The sequence below is a fragment of the Sapajus apella genome, unplaced genomic scaffold (assembly GCF_009761245.1).
Source record: "Sapajus apella isolate SASKATOON/1434 unplaced genomic scaffold, GSC_monkey_1.0 scaffold47, whole genome shotgun sequence".
NCBI lineage: Eukaryota > Metazoa > Chordata > Mammalia > Primates > Cebidae > Sapajus > Sapajus apella.
The window spans coordinates 9,330,598-9,357,280 of record NW_022436987.1 but is presented as its reverse complement, the minus strand read 5'-3'; the positions used below and the strand labels follow the sequence as shown (position 1 = coordinate 9,357,280).

The window sequence follows — 26,683 nt, the reverse complement described above, 5'->3', positions numbered from 1 at the left end:
GGAAGGCAGCAGTAAATACACTTGACATATTTGGGAGTAGGCTTGCACAGATGTGATGCACTGTGATTAAATTCAAGTGTTAGTTCAGAGAGTTCCTGACACCTGTAGGCTAAGGCAGTATCCTATGTGCTGTTAAAAAACAAAAAGCAACAACAAAAAAAGAAAGGCATTGGTCTCAGAGCCAGCAGACAGGAATTGAAATCCTAGCATTGCCACTTACTGGCTTTGTAAACTTGGTCAAATTCAATTACTTTATTTCCCTGAGTCTCAGCTCCCTCTTTTGTTATTCAGGGATGATAATGCCTACCTTATCAACCTATTATGAGAATTAAATTAAATTATTTAAAAGTGAGATAACATATTGAAATCACTACTGGCACACAAAAGACAGTCAATAATTATAGTTTCTTCCTTTCATAGTTGTTAGGGAAGCTACAAAACTGAGTAAAACATGAAACCTGCCTTTAATTTAGTATAAGAGATAAGAAATATGTATGATAAGTAAGATAATGGGAAGGAGTACAATCCTAGGGGATTAGGGGAGGGACCCAGATGGATCTTTCTGGCTTATTCTTGTAACTTCCATTATGTGCCAAGCACAGAGGCGAGCCCTGGACACTGAGAAGAACTAGATATGGTATTGCCCTGGAGGGACTCACAGTCTGGGGTTGGGGGAAACAGATGGATAAGTGGATTAATTACAATCCACTGTGGTCAGGGTTATTTATAGCACAAGAATGCAGAGCACAGAAGATGGAGCAGCTAACTCCAAATTCCCCAGATCCAAGGAATCAAAGTCCAAAGGCACAAGTGCAGAGAAGCAGGCACCTCAAGAGTGGGATCTGTCTTTATGGCTCTTACTCCTAAATAAAACTGAATTATAATAGTTCGACCTCCTAGCCAATACAGCTGTTAGTTTCCTACAGTGGCCTTGAAACATAACATATTAATTCAAATTTTAACACGTTTAATGACATCGACCAAATAACAGATATTTGTAAGGCACTTGACCAGGGAGAAAGAATAAGACTATGTCCCTACTTGGGGACGAGAAGACAGGAACTTATGGAAAAACAATTTGCAACATTACAAAGGGTATTGAGGTCAGATGAACAGCAGTCACTCAGGTGCAAAATGCTATAGGGGAGAAAGGCATTGTGACCAGGAGCCAGAAGACTCTGATCCAGGCCCCCATTTATATCATAAATCACTTATTCAATCTCTCAGAGCCTCAGTTTCCCTTTAAAAAATAGAAATAATAATTACCAAGCTGGAGTATCTCCCAGAGTTATGCAAATTAACTGAGATAGTTTTGGAAAGAATTGGGAAAGCTGTAAAGAACCATACAAAACAAAGTTCTCAGTATTATTACAGATATGAAGCACCAATCCAAAAGAAGGTAGAGGAGCAAGGAAACTTTCCAGTTGGAAGGAGGTCTCCTAAAGATGTAAAGAAATAGAAAAGAGGATAGTGTGCCGGGTGCAGGACTGGCAGACCAATTGGAGCAGGGATTCAATTAACAATACTGCTAGGCTCAAACACCCTAGTAGGTGTTAGGATGATGCTCTTCTATGTATAATCCTTAATGTAATCTTATTTTCACGTTACATGTGAAGAAACTGAGGCACAGACAGCTTAAGGAAACAGCACAAGCTCACAGAGCTACGAAGGGGCAAAACTGGGGTTCAAGCCCAGGTCTACCTGACTTCAGAACACATGTTCATCTCCCTACATCCCACTGTGAGGTCAGGACACAGAAGAGATGATTGAGTGGACTCTACAAACAAAGAAATTAGATGAAAAAGAATTTCTGGGCTAAGTTGTGGTGGGTGCTGAGTGCCCATGGTGGTAGATGGCATTGGGAAAGGGGGAAACATGATGGACGGTTCCTTCTGGGAAGAATGATGTAACAATAGTTAACATGTATTAAGCTCATATGGTTTGGCTCTGTGTCCCTACCTGAATTTCATCTTGAGTTGTAATTCCCACGTGTTGAGGGAGAGACCTGGTGGAGATAACTGGATCATCGGAGCAGTTTCCCTTATACTGTTGTCATGATAGTGAGTGAGTTCTCATGAGATCTGATGTTTTGAAAGTATGTGGCAGTTCCGCTTTCATTCTTGCTGTCTCTTACTGCCTTGTGAAGAAGATGCCTGCTTCTCCTTCTCTTCTGTCATGATTGTAAGTTTCCTGAGGCCTCCCCAGCCATGCAGAACTGTTAGTCAATTAAACTTCTTTTATTTATAAATTACTGAGTCTCAGGTGGTTCTATATAGCAGTGCGAAAATGGACTAATACAGAAAATTGGTACCCAGAGTGGGGCACTGCTATAAAGATACCTGAAAATGTGGAAGGAACTTTGGAATTGGGTAACAGGCAGAGGCTGGAACAGCTTGGAGGCCTCACAAGAAGACAGGAAAATGTGGGAAAGTTTGGAACTTCCTAGAGACTTGTTGAATGAATTTGATCAAAATGCTGATAGTGATATGGACAATGAAGTCAATGCTGAAGTGGTCTCAGATGAAGATAAGAAATTTACTGAGAACTGGAGTAAACGTCACGTTTGCTATGCTTTAGCAAAGGGACTGGCAGCATTTTTTTTTCTGCTCTAGAAATCTGTGGAACTTTGAACTTGAAAGAGAGGGTTTAGAGTATCTGGCAGCAGAAATTTTTAAGCAGCAAAGCATTTAAGATTTGACTTGGTTGTTTCTGAAAACATACAATCATATGCCTTCACAGAGATGGTCTGAAATTGGAACTTACGTTTAAAAGGGAAGTAGAGCATAGAAGTTTGGAAAATTTGCAGCCTATATGGTAGAAAAAAAACATTTTCTGGGGAGAAACTCAAGCAGAAATTTTCATAAGTAGAAGAAGCTGAATGTTAATAGTCAAGACAATGGAGAAAATGTCTCCAAGGGCATTTCAGAGATCTTCCGAGTGGCCCCTGCTATCACAGGCTGGGAGGCCAAGGAGGGAAAATGGTTTTTTGGGCCAGACCCAGGGCTCTGCTGGACTGTGCAGCCTTAGGATATGATGCCCTCTGTCCCAGCTGCTCAAGATCCAGCCATGGCTAAAAGGGGCCAACGTACAACTCAGGCTGTTGCTTCAGAGGGTGTAAGCCCCAAGCCTTGGCTGCTTTTACATGGTGTTGGGCATCTGTGGGTACAGAGATGACAAGAATTGAGGTTTGGGAACCTCTGCCAAGATTTCAGAGGATGTATGGAAATGCCTGGATGTCCAGGCAGAAGTCTGCTGCAGGGGCAGAGCCCCCATGGAGAACCTCTGCTAGAGCCATGCTGAGGGGAAATAAAATGTGGGGCTGGAGAGTCGCACAGAGTCCCCATTGGGGCACTGCGTAGTGGAGCTGTAAGAAGAGGGTCACCATCCTTTAGGCCCCTGAATGGTAGATCCACTGACAGCTTGCACTGTGTACCTGGAAAAGCTATGGGAAGTCAACAGCAGTTCATGAAAGCAGCTGGGGGTGCTGTACTCTGCAGAGCCATAGAGGTGGAGATGCCCAAGGGCTTGGTAGCCTACCTCTTGCATCATTGTGGCCTGGATGCGATGCATGGAGTCAAAGGAGATTATTTTAGAGCGTTAAGATTTGGGTTTCAGATTTGCATGGGGCCTTGCTGAGTTTCTGATTTGCATGGGGCCTATAGCCCCTTTGTTTTGGCCATTTTCTCCCATTTGGAATGGGAGCATCTATCCAATGCCTGTATCCCCATTTTATCTTGGAAATAACCAATCTGCTTTTGATTTTACAGGCTTATATGCAGAAGGGACTTCCCTTGTCTCAGATTAGATTTTGGACTTGGACTTTGAGTTAGTGCTAGAATGAGCTAAGATTTTGGGGGACTGTTGGAAAGACATGATTGTGTTTTGAAACATAAGAAGGACATGAGATTTTGGAGGGCCCAGGGGTGTAATGATATGGTTTAGCTCTGTGTCTCCATCTAAATCTCATCTCAAGTTGTAATTCCCACATATCAAGGGATGACCTTGTGGGAGGCGACTGGATCATGGGAATGACATCCCTTATGCTGTTCTCATGATAGTGAGTGAGTTCTCATGAGATGTGATGGTTTAAAAGTGTGTGTCAGTTCTTCCTTCACTCCTGCTTTCTCCTGCCACCTTGTGAAGAAGGTGCCTGCTTGTCTTTCACCTTCTGCCATGATTGTAAGTTCCCTGAGGCCTCCCCAGCCGTGCGCAACTGAGTCAATTTCACCCCTTTATAAATTACTGAGTCTCACGTAGTTCTTTATATCAGTGTGAAAATGGACTAGCACATGAGCCTTTACTATGTGCCAGGCACAATTCCAAGGTCTTGACCTATTATCTCATTCAACACTCAAAAAGAAAACTTTTAATACAGATGCTATTCTCTTCCTGTTTTCACATGAGGAAACTTAAAGAGGTTAAGTGAGTTAACCCAAATATGCAGAAGCAGGCAAGTGATGGCCCTGGGATTCAACGTTGAGTCAAAGAGCCAAAGATCAGCTCTTCTTTGCTGTATGGTTCCATACCTCTGGTAGGACATATCCAGTAATAGGAAAGGAGAGGATCTGAAAGTGAGGAGACCAAATTGGAGGCCCTCTGACATTCCCTCCATGAGTCATGCAGGGCCTGACGTAGGGAAGTAGTAGGGTGAATGGGGACAAAGTGCACAACAAGACAGAAGACTAAACAGTCCTTGGGAGGCATTTTGGTAAAGCAGTTAAAACTGGGTTTTTTTGGGGGGTCAGATCAATATATACTCTAGTCTTGGTTCTGAAACTTTCTAGGCTAAACACATCAGTTAGTCACTCTCAATCTGTTTCTGCATGTGTAAAATAGGAATAGTAATATGATCAGCCTCTTAGTGTTGCTCTGAGGCTGAAGTCCATGAAATAATGACTAGTGGTTGGCACATAAAATGGACTCAATAAATATTAGCTAGTAAAAGTAAATCTAAATAGAGCAGGGAAAACCCAGACACATTTCTGTAAGGCATGGTAACCAAGGAGAATCTGATTGGGTGACTAGGTGGGTGGAGATGACAGGAATGTCAAATGCAAGGATCTGAATCTGAAAAAAGGAATCGGGGAATCAACTAAATGGGACTCAGTGGTCTGGAGCCTGAAGAATGAGGTGGTTAAGCAGATCTTGGTTAGCTGGGACACAAGAAAAAGTTTACGCTTGGGCCCCACATCCTTTAATAACTAAAGGAGGAGAAAGAAAAGACTCAGGTATCAGGAGGCCTTGGAAGAAGGAGATAAGGTTAAAACTTGTGGCTTAAAGGAAAACTCAGAGAGGCTACCTCTGAAGGCTTTGGTGAAACACTGGGAACTCAGACCTAGGGGGAAGGGGCTGAGAAGCAGACTATCACTATCCTTTTTGGCTTTCAGGTAATAACATGGCTTTTTGATTTTGCATGCCCCTCACTGGTTCCAGCAGTATTCAAGTGGCCTATCTGGGTTTAGATATTTATCCCCAATAGCTTAGATGAGGCCAAGAGGCAGGCAGGAAGCTGGGAGGAAGAAATCATTAGACATGTAAATTTGAGATACTGATGGCCAACCAGGTACATTTGTCTAAAAAGCCACTAGGCCAGGTATGGTGGCTCACGCCTGTAATTCCAGAACTTTGGGAGGCCAAGGCAGGTAGATTGTCTGAGGTCAGGAGTTCAAAATTAGCCTGACCAACATAGTGAAAGCCCGTCTCTACTAAAAATACAAATAATTAGCCAGGCATGGTGGCAGGCACCTGTAATCTCAGCTACTCAGGAGGCTGAGCGGGGAGAATCACTTGAACCCAGGAGTCAGAGGTTGCAGTGAGCCAAGATGGCGCTATTGCACTCCAGCCTGGGCAACAAGAGCGAGACTCCATCTCCAAAAAAAAAAAAAAAAAAAAGCCACTAGAGGGAGATATTTTGAGTATATGTGTAGTAACCTCCTTCCTAATATCCATTCTGCTGTCATCAGTGGTATTAAATTACCAGTGTTCACAATGATGCTTAAAATGCCAGTGGTAATTAAAGAAGAACAATGTCTGACATTCCATCTAGTGTTGAAGGAGACAGGTTTCATGGTAGATAGATTCCCTGAGGTGTTCTGCACATGCCAGTGTGATGGTTAATTTTGCCAACCTGACTGGGCTATGGGGAAGGCAGACATTTGATCAAACTGGGTGTGTCTATGAAGGTGTTCTGGATGAATATTTGAATTGATAGAGTAAAACAGACTGCCCTCCCTATTGTGGGTGGGCCCTATCTAGTCAGTTGAAGACCTGAATAGAACATAAAGGCTGACTCTCCCTGGAGGAAGACGAAATGCCTTCTGCCCAGCTGCTTTTAAGCTGAAACCTTGCTTTCCCCCCACTGCCTTTGTACTCAAATGAAAACACTGGCTCTTCCTGGGTCTTCAGCCTACTGGTCTTAGGACTGGAACTGAACCATCAACAATCCTGGCTCCGAGGCCTTCACACTCAGACTGAAACTATATCATTGGTTCACCTGGGACTCCAGCTTGCTAACTGCATATCTTGGGACTTCTCAGCCTCTGTACTCAGGTAAGCCACATCCTTATAATAAATCTCTTCACACACACACACACACACACACACACACCCACACCCACCCTATTGATTTTATTTCTTAGGAGAACTTTGGTTAATATAACAGTTGTTCAGTGGCCATCTGGATTTCCTGGCAGTGGCTGCATTCTCCTGCCAATCCCAATTCTGCAGAAAGCCACCTATTCATTTCCTTGATACCCATTCATAATGCTTCTCTATAGAATGTCTTACAACCTCAGTAACTAGATTGCTGCAACCTCCTATTATCTAACCTCAGCCTCACCCACAGTGCTTTCAGCAAATCTTTGTTTTGGGCCCTGCTGGGCCCTTATGGAATTTGCCATAGTAGTTATACATGACAGAGCTTCTCCAGCCTCTAAGTTCTAGGCTCCCCTCCCCCTTTTATCTCTTAGTAGATGACCCTGTCACTTAACTCTTCTGAAAAGACTAAGGTTAACCCATCTACAGACTCCTCCATGTACAATGTGGCCAGTGACCAACAGAAAAGTATTGTGGACCTGCCAGTTCTATTCATACAGGTTGTTTTGGATCTCACACCCCTCTTGCCCTTGTTATTTTCATGCTAGGCATAGTTCCAGAACCTGCCTTGTTTCTGACACTTTGAATTTGGCTGCAGAACTTGCTGTATGTGGGTTTGTGTCTGGGTGCTGCCCAGGACACAGCTTGTACTTGTCCTTTGGCATTCTCTGTTCTTGGCTGCCTCGGGAACTCACTCTGACCAAACCATTCTGTTTTTCAGGATCCCATCCCAATATAGGCTTCTGACAAAAGCCATACATGGGCAAGCCTGTCATTTAGGCCAGAAATCCCTCATTTTTCTATTATTCTGCCTTCTTCACTCCACTCTTTTTTCCTTTCCTAGGGCCTCAAGGAAAGTGCCATTTTTCCATTCCCAGGAAAACTCTTGCACTTATAAAATTGCTTACATTATTTTCTACTTCCTCTGAGGCCTCCAATAGTAAGATTTTATTAATTCATTCAATGAACATTTACTGGGATTATACTATGTGCTAGTCCAGGGATTCATAAGCTACAGTTGCCTGTTTTCATTTCAATAAAGTCTTATATTTTATGTATTATCTATCTATTGTTTATGGTCACTTTCATGCTACAATGGCAGAGTTGAGTAGTTACAGCTGAAGCTGTCTGGCCCACAAATCCTAAAATATTTCCTTTCTTGCCCTTCATACAAAATGTTTCAAAACCTGTGCCAGGCCAGAGAGACTCTGAAATGACTCAGACTTGATCCTTGTGTTAGAGATGTTCTATCTGGAGGGTGGGGTGTGAAGGGAATGGAGGATAGGTCATAACAGGCAATTACAATAAAGTGTGGTTGATAAAATTTTGATAAAGGCAAACACAGAATATTAGAGCACAAAGAAGGGGACACTTAACCCAGATGGTTCCAGAGAAGGCATCCTAAGGGAGATGGCAGCTAAGCTAAATTCTGAAGGATAAGTAGCAGATAGCAAGGTAGGTAGGCAATTGGGGGAAGGTTATTTTTGCAGACAAAAGAATAGATGCAAAAGCAGAGGCATAAGAAAAAGCTAGACATATGTGGAAGACCACGAGGTCATGGTAGTGTGTGTGTGTGTGTGTGTGTGTGTGTGTAAAATTGGATGACCAGTGATGAGATCAGTCAGCCAGGCAGATCATGATGAGATATGAATGTCTTAATAGAAATGTTATTTTTTCTTTATGGCAAATGCAAAGTAGAGAAGAGAATAAGATAGTCCTGTCTATAGACAACTCCCAGGTCTGTATATACTCACTAGACTTCTGCTTCTGATGCTGATGAAGTAAAGGGCACAGCACTAACCCTCTGGACATAAATAACTATAAATGGGCAAATTATATTAAGCACCAGTTTTCAGATGTTAGAAAACAGACAGCAAAGAACTATGATCAGTAACAGAAAGGAAACACAAGAGATGAGCCCAAATTTGCCCAGGCTTTCTGTCACAGACACCTTTCTGGTTTGTGATACAGGAAGGTGGATTAGAACAGAGCATGGCAAACTGTCTTAGACGAAGAGGTAGAGGTAGGAACGTGGGGCTATTAAAGTAGAGAGGATTTATGGGCTAGAATGCCAGAGAGGAGGAAGCTGCACAGAGATGGAGCTTCAGAATACACATAGAAGTCCCCTTAAATATTTGAACAAACACTAAGCTTCACATGTGCAGGGTGACACTTTACAAGGCCTGGCAGAGAACAGCCCCTGGGGAGCTAAGAGCTGAATGGAGATTCTAGAGGTCACACAATGCTAGAGAAATAGGGCTTCTACCCAACCATGTTAGAGACCTTGCTGAACACTCTATACATTCAACTGAAAGCCTAGAAAGGCTATAATTTAGTAGCCAAACTATGTTAATCCTAGCATAAGGGCTACTCTAGACTTACCTCAACAAAGCTTAGAAAACAGGTCTGGGAAGGGAACCAAGCAGATCCATTAGTAAATCAACCATTTGCCACACTCTACATTCAGCTGAAAGCCTAGAAAGGCTACAATTTAGTAGTAAAACTACATCAGTCCTAGAGTAAGGAATACTCTAGACTTACCCCAACAAAGCTTAGAAAACAGGCCTGGAAAGGGAATCAAGCAGATCCATCAGTAAATTAACCATTTGCCATACTCTTTAAAGGAATATAAAAAATCCAGACACTCAACAATGTAGTATTTACAATGTTCATCATGCAATAAAAAATTTCTAGACATGGCTGGGCATGGTGGCTCATTCCCATAATCCCAGCACTTTGGGAGACCTAGGTGAGAGGATCACCTGAGCCCAGTAGTTTGAGATGAGCCTGGGAAACAGAATGAAACCGCCTCTCTATAAATTGTTTAAAAATTTTTGCTGGGCATGGTGATGCATGCATGTAGTCACAGATACTCCAGAGCCTGAGGTGGAAGGATCACTTGAGCCCAGGAGTTTGAGGTTGAAGTGAGCTATGATCACCACTGTATTCCAGCCTGAGTGACAGTGCGAGACCCTGTCTCACACACACAAAAGAAATTGAGAGGTGTAGAAGCAGGAAATGTAATCGAGAACCAGGAAAAAGCCCCACAGTCAATAGCTGGAGTTCCTAAGATGATTGACATGTGGGATTAACATACAAGAACTTTAAAACAGCTATTATCAATATATTCAAGGATTTAAAGAAAACATGGACGTAATAGGTAAACAGAATTTTGGCAGAGAAATGAAAACTATTTAAAAAAGCCCCAATGGAAATTTCAGAACTGAAAAATATATCTGTGCTTGAACACAGCAAAGGAATAGATCAGTGAACTAAAAGATAGGGTGATAAAAAAAATTCAAAATGAAGCACAGAGAAAAAAGTGCTGAAAAAAAAAAAGTACCAATGACTGTAGAATAAAAACAAGTGGTTGTTTCAGAAGGAGAGAATAGAGAGATTGGTTAGAAAAATATTTGAAGAAACAATGCCTGAAATTCTCCCAGATTTGAAGAAAAATACCAACCCATAGATCCAAAAAGCTCAACAAACCCCAAACAGAATAAAAACAAAGAGAATGACACCTAAGCACATCATATTCTGATAAGTGGAGAAAAAGAGAAAATCTTCAAAGCAACCAGAAGCAATAAAAGACACAACAAGGGAAACAAAGATAAGGATGACTACTTGCTTCAAAAACAAGGCAAACTAGACGACAATGAAATGACACCTTTAAATCTTTGTAAAAAATAAAAATTGTCAGCCTAGAATTCTGAGTCTTGCAAAGATATCCTTCAAAAATGAGGGTAAAAAGAAACCATTTTTACATAAATGAAAGTTGAGTGAATTTATTGTTAGCATATCTGTAGTATATGAAATATTAAAGGAAATTCTTCAGGCTGAAGGGAAATGAAAACAGATGGAAACACAGATCTACATGAAGGAATAAAGAGTGCTGGAAATGGTAAATATGTGGATAAGGTGCACCTTTAATCTATTCTTCACTGAGGAGCTTCTCCCTTTAAGTAAAGAGGTTCAAGTTTTCTCATCCTGGGTGAAAAAGAATCTTCCATCAATATGTTGTTCTCACAAAAGCACATCTTTTGACTTGCCTGCACCTCCGGGCTATTCAGGAAGATCAGTCTGAACCCACTGTTTCTATTTCCTCTCCTTCGATTATTTCCCTTGCAATCTGAACCTGAGCTTATTTTCTTCACCAAGTCTTTAAGACTGACTTTTGTTCCCCTCTATTCCCACATTTGAACAATTGCTGGGGGCAATCAGAGAAAAATCACTCTCAACCTTCTTATTTTAAAATAAAAGCATACTTTAGATGCAGTAATATTCACCCCTTTTAATGTAAAATCTAGCAAGTTTTGACAAATGCAGGCAACTATATAGTCACTACTATAATCAAGATAATGAATAGTTACATTACCCTCCTACACTCCCATGTAACAACCCCACCACCACTCCCAGCCTTTGGCAAACTTTTTCTTTTTTTTTTGTCTTATAGTTTTAACTTTTCCAGGATATAAGTGGTCTCCCACAATATGTAGCCTTTTGAGTCTGACTTCTTAGCATTCGAAATTTATCCATGTTGTTGTATGCATCAGTCCACCCTTTTTAAATCTCTTAAAAGAAGAAAAGGACCTCCTACTGGCTTAAGGATGTCATCAAATTCCTGTTTTCACCATATACTAGCTGTGCAATCTTGAACAAGCTACATAAGTTCTCTAAGATCCAGTTTTCTAATCTGTGAAATGGAAATAATAATAGTACCTATCTTCCAGGGTTGTGATGGGGTTACAGAAGGCAATCCATATTATAGCACTTAGCACAGTTCCTGGCACAGAAGAAAACATTCGGTAATGGTTATTTTGAATATTAATATCTTATTTCTCTAGGAACAGTAGGCATTGGTAGCAAACCAGGACATGCACAGGACCTATCCATTAGGGTAGGACATGGTCTTAGAGGACAGTAAGTGTTTTAAAGTGATGTGGTCAGCTTAGTAATAGTTCAGGCCATAGTCAGCACTGGGGGTGCAGAGGCCCATTGGGAGGGTGGGCAAGTGGTGGGAAAATGATGGCAGAATGTGTGAGGCACACAGACAGAAGTTCCCAGAAACAGGCAGTAGGGCTCCTGACATTAGCTGGGGGTGACTGTTCCAGCTCCAGCCTCTGGACCTAGGGTGGGGAACTGACAAGAAGCTGAAAAGGAAGTGAAGGGTAAAGCAATATCTCTGTTTGGAGACCGGGGGGGTATATGAGTATGGCCATCATGAGCATAGAGATGATTTAGAAGCCCAGAGAGTAGCCTCAAGGGATCCAGGGCCTGAGTGGCTACTGAGCACTTAAAATGTGGTCAGTGTGACTGAGGAGATAAATTTTAAATTTAATTTCAATCAACTAATATAAATTTAATCAATTTAAATGTATCTAGCGGCTACCCTACTGGACAATACAGTTCTAGAATTTGGCATATGTTTGTGTACTGCTAAATATAAGAACCAACTGTGCAGGTAGCCCTTTCTGGCACAAGGGGATGGGAAAGGCAAGACCAGCTGGAGCCTCTTTAAGTACTTCCTGCCTCACAGAAATATCACCCTGGGAACTGGGAAATAATAATAATTAACATGTAGTGAGACTTTACTGTATGCTTCTATACTGTTATTTATTTAATAATGGAAATAAGCTCATTTTACAGATTAGGAAATTAAAGCACAGAGAGATTAAATGACTTACCCAGGGCTACCCAGCTAGTACATGGTAGAGCCAGGATTTGGATCCAAACTGACTCGCTCAAGAGTGGCACTGTCCAGTTGAACTTTCCATGAAGATGGAAGTATTCTATACTTCACTGTCTATTATGGCAGCCACTTGTCATATGTGGCTACTGAGCACTTAAAATGTGGTCAGCGTGACTGAGGAGATAAATTTTAAATTTAATTTCAATCAACTAATTTAAATTTAATCAATTTAAATGTATCTAGTGGCTACCCTACTGGACAGTACAGTTCTAGAATTTGGCATATGTTTGTGTACTGCTAAATATAAGAACCAACTGTGCAGGTAGCCCTTTCTGGTACAAGGGGATGGGAAAGGCAAGACTCTACTGATGACTATGGTCTCTCACAATTGTGGATCACATGTGGCAAGTAGATAACTTGCAGTCTGCTTGTAGAGGCTGCACTTGAATTAAGATTTGGCCTGCAGCAGCTACATTTGTGCTCTGCATCACAGACCCTCCATCCATCTCTGATTTTAGCTGCAACTATGGCAGGCAGGGGTGACCACTTGCTCATACTGTCAGGGAGTGTCCACCTCAAGGGCCTCTTCCTGTTTATTGATCCATGGCCTTCTCTGAAGTTTTGAGAGTCCACTTGGCCAGCAAGCAAGTGCCTGGGAGTGTGAGGAAGTTCACGCTCCTGCAGGCAACCCTTGGTCTATAGAGGGTGGGTGCCAGTAGAAAATTCTGGAAAGTAGACAATTCTGGACACATTTTGTATATCTCTCAGAGGTACACTGATGCCAGTGACCTGAATAATGCACTCTTTGCTGGACCATTCCTCCTCCCTTGTCACTCTCTCCCTATTCCTTCACTTCTGCTTCCTCTATCACCTTCTACATAAAGTACCTGCAGTCCTTACCTCAGATTCTCCTTTCAGGAGAACCCAAATTGAGACATGGCTCATCCAAATAAGGTCCTAAAATCTAGAGATCCATAAAATAATTGCAGGGATTAGAAAAGGGGCAGTTAGGGATGCTCCTGTTTCCATAAGCAGAATATAGGTAATCCTCCCCCACCCCTCTATCCAAAGCTAGGGATGTTGTCTTCATTGTCACTGTCTTATCATCATCAATATCATCATCATCACAATCACTACCATTTATTATTGAGCATGTTCCCTGCATCACATCCTTCACAGGTGTCAGCTAATATCCTTCCATTCTCACAGTGGTCTTGCTAGGTAGGTCATTTACCATCCCCTTGTTGTGAATGAGGGAACTGAGTTGCAAGTAGGTGGCAGGGCTGAGATTTGGCATTGATCTGCCAAACTTAAGGCCTTGCCCTTTCTATTCCACTGGGATCCACAGCTTGAGCCAAGTTCAAATTTAGTTAGAAGGTCATTCTGATATCACCCAGGCCTGTCACCAGAATAGTGAGATAGTAGGGAGAAGTAAAATGGTACCTATCCAGTGTCCCTGATAGCATTAGGGGTACTGACTCTTGGTGTTCATAGACTTTAGCCTTCTTCAGACTCAGCCTTCCCATCCCAATCTTTCTGAACTTCTGACTCTTGATTTATTTGGATATCTATAAATAAAGCCTAGCCAATCAGCTGATTCTTATCTCATACACAAAGTACATAATTTCAGGCACCCCCAAACTCTCATTCCCATTGCTACAATAAAGTCTGGTTGACAGTTTATTATGCACTAACAAGTAACGCTGCAATTATATATCTAGAAGAACATTATTTAAAGGTGTCCTTCCAAGCTAATTTTTCCACATAAACACTGTTAAATATGGGAGAGAGGCTATATACCTGGACAACTTCTAAATGTTTAATACTCCATTAACACTTGAGTTTGAAGCCCCAGGGAAGGAACTGTAGCACTATGGATGATAAATCCTAGTTTATCTAATTTTAAAAATCTAGGAGCTTGTATTTAAAAAAGTTTAGCAGGAGCACTTAACAACTTTGCTTTGTTTTTTAGAGTATAACAAAAAGAATGGACATCTTCCATCACCATTAGTTCATTTTTCAGATTTGAATTTTAACTCCGACAGCTAAGCCCTGTAAATAAGTAAGCCAATGCTCTTATGCATTTGTAAAGTTTTTAAGCGGAAGAGAAGAGATAGTGAGAAATAGGAATTACTGAGCACCTGCCTGTACCAGATGCTTTATTATGCATTGTCTAACTTCCTTCTCAATGTCATTTCATTGATGAGGAAACAGGCTCAGAGAGGATCTGTAATGTGACAGTGGACACACTTGTCAGGGAGTGGTTGAACCATGGCTTGACTCATGACTAGTTTGTCTTTGGGAAAGTTTTTGTTCTGTCAATAAGAGATAAACTAGAGGATCTGGGGGAAGTTTGTTAAGCTAATAATAGAAGCAAAATCTATTTAACTAAGTCTATATATAGGACGAAAGAGAGGTCAGTCCAGGTAGAAAAAAATTCATCTCAAAAGTGAAGGTAAAAGTGAAGATGGAAGCCCAATCTCTTTCATGACAATAGATACAGAAACACCAAACAAAATATTAGCAAACTCTATATCCAGTTAATTAGAAAAAGTATTCTATATAATAACCATGTATGGTTTATTCCAGGAATACAAGGGTGGTCTAACACTCAAAATTTAATCAATACGATTCATCACATTAACAGAAAAAATTACATGAATATGTTCATAGACCACAGAAAAAGTATCTGATTATATTTGATATACATTCACAAGAAAACATTTTAGCAAACTAATAATAGAAGGAAATTTTCTTAATGTGATAAAAATATTTACAAAAAAGCCATAGCAATAATCCTATTTAATGATGGATATTAAAAGCTTTCCCCATAAGATTGTGAACAAGGCAAGAATGCCCACCATTTAACATCATACTAGAGGCAACAGCCAGTGTAATAAGGCAAAAAGGAAAAAGAGAAGCTATAAAAATTAGAAAGAAATTATTGGCATAACTTATTGTGTATGTAAATTCCAAAATAATCTATACACAAAGTAATAGAAACAATAAGTGAATTTAGCAAAGTCTCTGGAAATTAACTCAAAATACAAAAGTCAATTTCATTCCTATATACCAACGACAAATTGGAAAATGAAATTTTTAAAGATTATTCACTATAGCATAAAACATATAATACCCAGGAATAAATCTCATGAAAAAGTGAACAAGACCTCTTCTCCACAGAAAGCTATAAAACATTATTGAGAGAACTTAGAGTAAAACTAAATAAACTGAATGACATAGTCATTGACTGAAAGATTTAATAATGTAAAGTTGTCATATCTCCCCACATTATTCTATGAGTTCAAAACAGTCTCAGTAAGAATAAGAGGAGATTTTTTTAAAAATAAAAATTGATCATGATTCTAACATTTATGCAGAAATGCAAAGGACCAAGAATAGCCAAATAAAGAAGGAAAAAATGGGAGAACATTCCCAGGTATCAAAGCTTTTAATAAAAGAATCATAATAAAGATGGTGTATTATTGGCAAGGCAGACAAATATAGCAATAGAAGAGAAAAACAGAATAGAGTCCTGAAATAGACCCATAGATATATGATCACTTGATGTATGACAAAGGTAATGCTGTAATGAAGTGGGAAAAAGATGAGCATTTCAACCAATAGTCCTGTGGAAAAAAATTCAGAAAGACTATTGACTCCCACCTCACACCATATACAAATTCAACTACAGATCGGTTCAATATCTAGATATGAAAGGTAAAAACTATGCTTTTAGAAGGAAATACAAGAGAACATCTTCACAACTTTGAGGTAGGCAAAAATTTATTAAATGGGGCACAAAAAGCACTAATCATGAAGAAAAAAAATAATGTGGACCACATTTAAATGAAATCCTTTATTTATCAAAAGATTAGAAAAGTAAAAAGGCAAGCCATAGAATGGGAGATGTTGGCAATGCATATAATTGACAAAGGACTCGTATCTAGACTATATAAAGAATTCCTACAAGTCAATAAAAGGCAGAGGATAGAAAAAGAAAAAAATGATCAAAACATCTGAACAAATACTTCAGTTTATCCAAATGGTCAATGACAACATACTAGGCAAAATTCAAAGAAGTCGAAATCAAAATCCCAACATGATATCACTACTATAGCCAGTATTTAAAGTGGAAAAAGAAAACAAAACAAAACCATATAAACGATATCAAATATGAGCAAGGATGTAGATTAATTAGATCTATTTTGGTGTGGAAGATGGTTTAGCAGTATTTATTAAAGCTAAGCAACTTATGTTACAACCCAGCAATTCCACATCTAGTATCTAACCAACAGAAAGGCACATGTATATTTATCAAAAGCGATGTATATGAATGCATATAGCAGCACTGTTCATTATAGCCTCAAACTGTAAACTACCCAAATGTTCATCCATAATAGGACAAATAAATGAAAAGTGGTAGATTCATGCAGTGTAGTATTATACAGCCATGAGAAAGAACAAACCAAAATGATATGCAACCACATGGATGAATCTCACCAATGATAAAGTTGAACAAAAGAAGCCAGATACCAAAGAGTACACACTATAAAATTCCATTTATAAAAAGTTTTAAAACAGGCCAAATTAATCTATGATAGAAGTTGAGATGATTGCCTTTTGCAGGCAGTAGTGACTGGACAGAGACAAAAAGGAAGCTTCTGGAGTCCTAGTCATTTTCAGATTTTTGTGCTAGTGACATGAATGTGTTCACAAGGATGTGAAGCTTTGAGCTATAGACTTACAATGTGCCCACTTTTCTGCACGTATGTTATGCTTCAATAAAAAGTTCCCTTTTAATAAAGAACTAACCAAGTGATGGCAGAAGCAGAGTTACTTTTCTTGCCTAGTCTATCCAGGCTCACTCTGGCTTACCCTATGCTTGAGCTGCATTGGATGAAAGCCGAAAGTTTGATTATCCTGTAATGGGGGTGGTTAACTGGGAAATGACAGTGATCAGTGAGCCTGTAAGAGGCAAAGGTGGGAGGACACATGTTACCCCAGAACATTTTGCAGATTAGAGGTCAGGTGCTCTGGGCCAGGAGTGCCTGCCTTGAGCCATTAGCCGGGAGTTGCAAAGCTGTTATTTTTAGTCTGGGAGGCAGCCTGATAAAGAGAGAGTTTGATCCACCTTATTTTAACAAAACTTCACTGTCACATGTTGTGCTCTGAATCCTATATACGTTCCTGGGGATTCAGAGAGAAACCAGATAAGGGCCCTGCCCTTGAGGGTCTCTTAGCATATTAGGGGATTAAACCTGTGGACAGGCAATTACAGTGCAGTATGGAAAGTGCTGTGATAGGATAGTCACAAAGCAAAAAAGAGGAGGGCGGCTAATCCAGCCTGGGCAGTTGGAAATGGTTTTCTGAGGCAGCGGGGTTAAAGAAGAGAATGAAAGGGTGACAAGCAAACAGCCAGGTGAAGAAATAGAGGCTGGATGGAGGGTGGCAAGCACAGGGAGGAGCCTGTGCAAAGGCCTGGAGATCAGAACGAACAAGCTGCTGTTTAGGAACCTGGAAGGACATGGAGCCAAGAGTATGATTTGCAGAGGGCACGAGATTAAGCTGGAACAGGCTAAGCTCCAGTGAACCGAGTGAGATGTGTCAAACAATCTGTATCTGAACACAGGGTGATGTAATTAAATCCTGGAACTGCTCCTTTTGAACTCTGTGACCTTAGGAAAGTCCCTTCTGCTTTGCCAGCATCAGCACTTTGTTTTGCCCTGAATATTACCTTCCCTCCAATACTTTTAAAAGTACATAAGGGTTAAAAATCAAAACAATTGAACTCATAGATGTACAGAGTTGAAGGCTAGTTACCAGAGACTGGGAAGGGTAGTGGGGGGGATGGAGGGGAAGGGTAGTAGGGGGGATGGAGGGGAAGTGAGCATGGTTAGTGTGTGCAAAAAATTAGAAAGAATATGATAACTTTTATGGAGCTGTTTCAAAAGAAAAAAATTAGAAAGAATGAATAAGAACTACTATTTAATAGCATAATAGGGTGACTATGGTCAATAATAATTGTAACTTCAAAAATATTTAATAACTTAAAGAGTATAATTGTATTGTTTGTAACTCAAAGGATAAATGCTTGAGGGGATGGGTACACCATTCCCCATGATGGGCTTATTTCACGTTGCATGCCTTTATCAAAACATCTCATATACCCCATACATATATATACCTACTCTATACCCAGAAAAATTTAAATAAAAATTTTAAAAAGTACATAGGAGGTGATTTGCTTTCCAAAGGCCTACACACAGTAGGTCCACTCAAGAAATCTGGTTGATTGATGAGTATCTAGGGCTAAGAAGCTAAGGAGAACAGCCTCTTAGCCTTATTTAAGAACACAAAAGTAGGCTCAGGCCCATGCCCACCATCACATGCTGGCAGCTGAGAACACTGCAAAGGCAATAGTCAGGATGAAAAGTTCCCCTTTCCAAGTTTCTGAAATCTGCAGCCCAACGTGGTAGCTGGAGGCTGGTTTGGCCCTGAAGCTCTGGTGAAATGGAAGAGTCCTGTTTAAGCAATTCCAGGCAGGAGAGGTCTGTTTTCTCTTGATGGAGAGGGATCATTTATGATTAGAGGGTTATTTCCTTAGTGCTTTTTTGAGCTTCTTAGAGATTAAATTGTTGCAGCAAGGGGGAAGCAGGAATTCCTTTGGCTTGATAAGGTCTGGCTTCCTAGTTCTCCCTTGGAGGAAAGTAAAGGATTTGAATAATTTATTCATTGCTTGAACAAATTTCAAGGGTGCTGTCAGAATCAAGACCAGACCAGGCAGCTGAGCTTAAAGACTAGACAGAAAGATTGGTATTGGGATGAGCAGACAGACCAGGAAGCCCCTGGTGTTAGGAGAGATCAGTGATTAGGAGCAGATGGTGAGAGAGAGGGACATTGGGCATCAGGCAGGTCTGGCAGCAATAAAAGGCAGAATTCTAGCGCTTAGAAGAATTAGAAGGAGCAAGGAAGGCACTTCATTCCTGGAAGGGCAAAGTGAGGGCTCCTACATGGGTCTTCTTGGGAAAAAAAGGCCGTTTCCTAAAGGACAAAGTTGGCTGGATAGTAGTTGGTCCTTAACTATCTATGGAATTGACACATGCATGAAAATTAAGACCCAGTTATGAGAACTGGTGTCCAAGGCAAGAAATAGATCATGAAAAAGGGTTATGAGAATAGCTACCAAGTATATAACACTGAATATATGCTAGGCACTCTTCTAAGCTCTTTACATAAATTAATTAAATTCATCTTCACATTAGTTCTATGAAGTTAGTATTATTATTAACCCCATTAAATAGATGAGAAAACAAAGGCACAGAGGGGTTAAATGTCTTGCCTAACCTCTTGCAGGTAGTAAGTGGTGGAGGCAGGATTCATTCTGACTGCAGAGTCTACGTGCTTAATAAAGCTTTAGATGTAATGACCTTGTTAGAATTAGTACAATGCTGGGTTGCTTAACTCTTGTGCAATTCTCCCAAATAAGGAAAATCACTGGTTTAGAACCTAGGTATGGACTGAGTCTGAAGGGTCTTCAGCAGGCTCACTTTTCAGGAGTGCTTTTGCCATTAAGCCCTATTTGTTACGAGTTATTTTCCAAGCATATAATCTCTTGTTGCCATGTTTAAGACCCTGGTCAATGTGAGATTTTTGTATTTTTTCATTCTTTTTTTCTACAAGTTTTGGCTCGGAGACACTGGAATAAGGAACTGTTTTCCTGTTTCGGAAATAGAAATATCTGATGGACAGCCTTTCAGGTTGTTGGTGTCTCTGGCACAAAAGGTGGTATGAGTCACTTTTTAAGTGTTGAGCATTCAGAACTCAAGCTAGCATCATAATTCTATTGACTTGTTTCTGTGCTCCTTTGTCAATCTGTCACTTTAAAAATTCCATGTCACTTTGTCAATCAAAACAAGAATTTCAAAAAAGAGTTAAGATGTTACTCTAATCAGTAGAGCCTAAGTAAGTGCTAATGAAAATTAAGACCCACGTAAGTTGGACTTAAGAAGCATTTTACTGCTTTATTTTCAAAATGAAACCCGAGAATCCTTGCAAATTGGGAGGATGTTTGGCAGGAATGATGTGGCTGGCACAAAACATGCAGCAATTCCAGTCATGATCATGAATAGTCAGCCTTATTTGGCATAAACAATTCTTCAGGGTATATTTTCAACACATTGTTTGGAAAACTTAAGCATATAAATGCTGTTAGCTTCAGCAGAGTTTTGTGTGTACAATTCTGAATAACCTTATTAAGATTGTTGGTACATACATGTTCCTCCTGTCTATGATTGTTTTAAGTAATTGAAATATTCTCTTAAAAGTGAAGACTTCTTGCAGCAAGTTCATTGAGTAACATGTATTCAGCACTAAATCTATATCAGATATGGTGCTGGAGCTGGGGATATCGTAATGGTCCCAACCAACTCTAATGCCTTTCTTGAGAGTCTGCCATAAAATCACAGAATGCAGGGAAAAAGCAGAGAAGACACAGGAAATGAAAGGTAAGGCAAAGGATGTGTTCATCATATAGAGAGTTTGTCCAATGTTGTTTCTAATATATGTAGTATCTTGAAGATACTAATTATAAATGCTGCTCCAGGGTTGAGGGTAATATGAGAGATTTTTTCCAGCTCTTACAGATTAAAGAAAGCATGATGAATTTAACTAATATAGATTTTAAAGAGGGTTTAGATTTTGTCTTTTGTGACATTTCCTTGATATCATTACAAGGGATGGAGTGAACCCCAGAAGCCCAGTTCATCTATCCATTCTTTTATCACTCATTCATTTGATACTTCTAGCTGTCTATTTTGTTTTACATAGGCTAAGAACTAGTGACACAGTCACAAACAAAACACAGTCTCTGTCCTCAGGGAAACAATAGCCTAGGGCAGGTGTGATAGTGAATATTAGATGTCAAGTTGATTGGATTGAAGAATGCCTAGATGGCTGATAAAATGTGTGTCTGGGTATATCTGTGAGAGTGTTGCCAGAGTAAACTGACATTTGAGTCAGTGGACTAGGAGAGGAAGATCCATCCACTCCTCCTGCTCTTGGACATCAGACCTCAGGTTCTTCAACTTGCACCAGTGGCCTTCCAGGGACTCTTGGGCCTTTGACCTCAGACTGAGAGCTGCACTGTCAGATTCCCTGGTTTTGAGGCATTTTAGACTTAAACTGAGCCAGGCTACCAGTTTCTCTCTTTTCCCAGCTTGTAGGCAGCCTATCACAGGACTTTATCCTGTAACTGTGTGAGACAATTCTCCCCAATAAACTCCCTTTTATACACATATATCATACTGGTTTTGTCCCTCTGGAGAACTCTAACTGACACAGATTTTGATACCAAGAGTGGGGTAGAGAATGTATAGTCCAACAGGCAATTGTTTAAAAGATGTGCAATTGACACAGTACAGGGAGCACAGCAATTAATCAATAATTCTTACAAAGGAAGAGATAAAAGAAGAGATTATAGGTTTCTGGGCCCATGGTGCGATGGGATGGCTATTGCATTACAGCCTCAAAAAGGGGAGCTACAATTCACTTCTTGGTAACTGGGAATTTTCTCTTCTTCTCTCCTGGATTGGGAGATGTCAGGTGTTAGAAGGCTCTAGTTTTCCTTCTACTCTAGATGGCCAGTAGGATAACAGATCGAACTGGCCTGGCATGAAGGAGCATCTGCTTTGTTGTTAGTCTTTCACAGCAGAACAGTTTCAGTCAGAAAGGAATCTGTCTGACGTGACTATTTCAGTGGGAGAGAGACTGATTAATAATTTTGCCAATTAGGATCTGTGCTGTGATGTAGGAGTAGGCAGGATGCTGATGGAGCCCAGAGGAAGAGGTAACTCTTTCCTGCCTTCAAGATGGAAAAGATGCTGTGCTCCCTGCCCACAGAGAAGAAAAAAATCTCCCTTCTTTATTCTCAGAAAGTGTCAGTTCCTAACCTTTTAAATTTCTTCCAGGTTTCTTGAGTGTCTACCACATACCATTTTGCTAGGCACTCGGTGGACTGAAATGAACAAAGGATAGTTACAGTTCCTGGAAGTTATCCTTTACTGGGGAGAGCCAGTTAATTCAATCAAACAAATAATTATAGAGCAGTCTGACTTGGACCTATATGGACATGTCATAAGGCATAGAAACATAAAAATATTAATAAAGACATAAAAAGATTTAAAAATATTAGTAAAGCCACTCTATGCACAAAATGTGTAAAGCAATGCAAATTCTCTTTCCCCAAATTAAAAATTGCAATAATCATAATTTCAAAGCTGGTGACTGAATGAATTTTAAGCTGTGCTTATGTTATTGGTGCACAGCTGTACCACTTTATAGCTGGCTTAAAAATGCAGTCTTAATCCTTTTTCAGGATTAATCTTGAATTCTGTAAGCTTTAAATTATATGGAATATCCTGAGGAACATAACCCTAGGGAAACCTGAAGCAGCTGTACTAAACAATAAATAGAGCTTGATGCTCTATTTATCGTGGTATGCACCTGTAGTCCCAGCCACTCAGGAGGCTGAGGCGGGAGGATTTCTTGAGCCCAGGAGTTCAAGTGCAGAATAATAAACAGAACAATAAATAGTAAGAAGAGTAAAAAGAATTGAAAAGAGTCTTTAAGAACTAGAACCAGCCCAATGTGGTGAATCAGAAGGAGCTTCCTTGAAGAAGTGATAATTTAGGCTGAAATAAGAAGACCAACTAAGACCAGGTTAGGCAGAGAGAGCAGGAGCTGCCCAGGGCTCAGCTCAACAATTAGGTTGTTTCCTTACCTTCTTTCAGCTTTGCTTTTTCTCTAATTGCTTGTTGCTTAGCCTCTAGGATACTTAGAGGCAGATCCCAACTAATAACTGCTTATGTGCTTCTGGGGGTTGGGTGGGGAAAGAGGGGAAGAGAAGTCAAGTGAAACTGACCTTGGCCAACAGAAATCACAGAACACATAAATTCCAAACTCCACTGACTTCTGTCTTCTTATTTACAAAATAAAAGGCCATCAAATACTAACTTAAAATTAGCTGACTAGTTTCATGTGTTTGTCTGGTCGACTGCTAAAATGGATATTTTATTTGTTATTAAATTCATTTTTGATGGGGGAAAAATCACAAATGAAAACTCGATTTCCTCATTGCTGGTTAGGCCTTATAGTATAAGATCTTTTATAAAGTGTCTGTCAATTGTAAACTTGGGGCCCTTTACTTTCAGTGATATTTGTGAAGTCAGGGATGATAAAATATACCTGGAACTTGGCCCTCTGTCCACTTGGATGGGAAGAAATTCAGTAGTCAGGTTGGAATCTCAGCAAATTCTCACCAGGTGATGGAAATCAATCAGATGAGAAGACTTATCCAAGATATCAGCATAAGATCAGAGCTAAATCATTATCTAAAGGTTGAGAATTTGGGTGGATAGCAGGACAAAACTAGAAATAAGCACATTACACTCATAGCTAACACAATTCTTGCTGTTGGACTTGTTCTGAACTAAGAACCATTTATACATTGCCTCATTTTAAAATAATAATGACTAACACTGTGTGAGCTTTCATCATATTCCAAGCCTATTCTAAGAATACAATTCTAACAATACAATGATGTAGACTCTGATTTTACTGAGAGGAGACTGGAGGTCAGAGAAGTTAGTCAGTGTCTTTTGCAAGGTGCTACAGCTAGTAGTAAATGGTGGAGATTAGCTTTGAACGTAGGTCATCTTTAAAACTGCTTCAAGAGATAGGTGCTTTGATTATCTCTGCTTCACAGATGAGAAAACTGAGGCACACAGAGGTTAAGTAACTTCTATAAGGCCCTCTAGTAAGTATCAGATTCAACACTCCTAGATGATCTGATTCTCATGATCGTCCATTATTGTTCAGACTATGTACAATATGTATTGTCTCTCAGAGGAATGCTGACCATTGACTACTCTCTCCTGGGGAGGGGCAGGATGCAAAAGAAACCTAGATGACAGTTTCTCTCACTTTAGAAAGGCTCCCTTTCAACTCTCACATTGTTCTGATCTGGTTTTGGGATTCAGTATTTCAGCAAGAATTTTCTCTCTCTCACCTTCCTATTTTAGTTTACTTCTTAGGATTTTAGCTTCCACATTTATTTTTTCTGATGAACTCGCCTTCAGAATACAGATCAAATTTTAAGAGAGAAGCAGAATTAGCCCAGGAGCTGGGTGGCCACTCAGGTCTGAATGCAAGAAATGTTTACCAAAAAATTCAGTCAATGGACCAAAGATGGAACCAGAGACTTGAAAAGCAAAGCAAAGGAATCCATGTCTGCTGGAGTAGGGACAGCCGGACAGATGTACAGATCTCTTCAAAGGTTGCTTAGGGACCCAATAAACCTGAAAAGACTGTGCCTTGAATGTCAATGTGTGTGGGCGGATAAAGGAACATTATTTCTCTTCTTCCTCTTGGTTTTCCCAGGGTGTGTGCAACAAAGCAAATGTAATTTACATGCAATGACTGAAAGCCACTCACATCTGTAAACACTAACTGTCCCAGCCAGCAAAACCCTCCAGAAAGCCTCTTAGCCCCATTTCAAGGAGCCAGATGTAAAAAGAAAGCCTTCTGCTTTTCATTGTTCTTTCTACTTGAGCTGCAAGACCCTGTGAGGCTCCATGTGCAGGAAAAACCTGGTACATTTCACTCTTAAATTGAGGCAAGCTTATAATGTTAGAGTTTAATTAAACTCTTGCTGGTGGTTGTGAAAAAGTTTCGCCTCCTCCTAAGCCTTTCTTCATGTATCCCCTGCAGGTAGCACACACTTTTTCCTTCCAGTGGAAGGTCATTAGGACCATATGAATATGCAGAGAGTAAAGAAGTTTCCAAGATGCCCTGAGGGTATTTGACTCATAACTTTTAATTTAATCAATCAACTTAGTGGTATAGTAAAGGGATTACAACTATACTACTCTCTGATCACAGGCGATCAGCTTTACTGCAGGGTTACCAGTACTAATCCTTTTCACTAAAAATAAGGCAGGGCTGCCTATGCTGTGATTTCCTATACCCTTTGTCCTCTTCTGTGTTCTTTCACTCTGAATTTAACTTATTCTAGGAAAAAGCTGCACGCATTTCTTTGGACTCATGTTTCACTTTCAACCTCAAACAGTAGAGTTTCTGCAAACTGGGAGGGATGTATGCCACAACTGTAGTGTCTGGCAGAGACCTTTGCAGAAACTCCACTTGTGATTATAAATAGTTGGCCCTTCTTGGTATAAACAATTCTTGAGGGTATATTTTTCAACTCGTTGTTTGGAAAACTTGAAGAACATAAATGCCATTAGCTTTAGCAGAATTTTGTGTGCAAATTCCTGGGTGACCATACATAATGCTGTTGTTTAATGGACTTTCATATTCCCTTGCCTTCAATTTCATAAGGCTTCTTGGTGTTTAGAATGTTTTCATGCAAAGGGAAAATTAAGTCTTTATTATTAAAGTATGCATTTCTTGGAATCACAACACAAGAACTGGCAAATAGGTTTGAAGGAAACAGTAAACGAAAAATGCATGGGTAGGCATCATGCTTAAATGTTAATCACATCCATTTTGCTAGGAGAGTGGTAGCATTAGAACTTATATAATAATTGATCCATGACTTGCCGATGAATCCAGTCTTTCCTTCCTCTCAAATCAATTCAAAACAGGTGACTATTTAAGCTACATAAATGAGATGCTGAAAGCATGTGCTCTTTAAACTGCCAACCAGCGGGTGTAAATGACAAGAAAATTCATCAATAAATTAACTTACTACTCTCAGTGGTAATGGGGCTTTACCTTGATAGATATAAGGAAAGTAATATCTGATGTCATATATAATTCTGAATGGTTAATCCACTACAGGTGTGTCTTATTTAGGACATGATATGCTCAAGAAATAGTTTTTGGATCTCCAGAAGGAAGTCAGAGTGAGCGCCTGTGAACCTTCCAATTTCAAGGCCTATTTAAATGCCAGTAAAACAGTCTGAAGCAAAGGTTTCAGAGCTAACAGCCATATTATCATGAAAAACTCAAGGAAGAATAAGTAAAGGGGAATAAATGACTTGAACCATTGAAAATGTTTGTCAGTATGACAGAAGAAAGATGCATTAAGAACCTGGGGCCGGGCGCGGTGGCTCAAGCCTGTAATCCCAGCACTTTGGGAGGCCGAGGCGGGTGGATCATGAGGTCAAGAGATGAAGACCATCCTGGTCAACATGGTGAAACCCCGTCCCTACTAAAAATACAAAAAATTAGCTGGGCATGGTGGTGCGTGCCTGTAATCCCAGCTACCCAGGAGGCTGAGGCAGGAGAATTGCCTGAACCCAGGAGGCGGAGGTTGCGGTGAGCCGAGATCGCGCCATTGCACTCCAGCCTGGGTAACAAGAGTGAAACTCCGTCTCAAAA

General features: G+C 40.2%; 1 protein-coding gene and 1 long non-coding RNA gene across 4 annotated transcripts in view; both read right to left on the bottom strand.

Moving 5' to 3' along the window:
- SPON1 (spondin 1) overlaps nt 1–26,683 on the bottom strand; it is a 301,120-nt gene that overhangs the window by 119,716 nt on the left and 154,721 nt on the right. The gene's annotated exons all lie outside the window — the stretch shown is intronic.
- LOC116525156 overlaps nt 19,960–26,683 on the bottom strand; it is a 7,587-nt gene continuing 863 nt past the window's right edge. The window contains exon 2 of the long non-coding RNA XR_004257598.1: nt 19,960–26,393. This is a non-coding gene — a long non-coding RNA (uncharacterized LOC116525156). The remainder of the gene's footprint in view (nt 26,394–26,683) is intronic.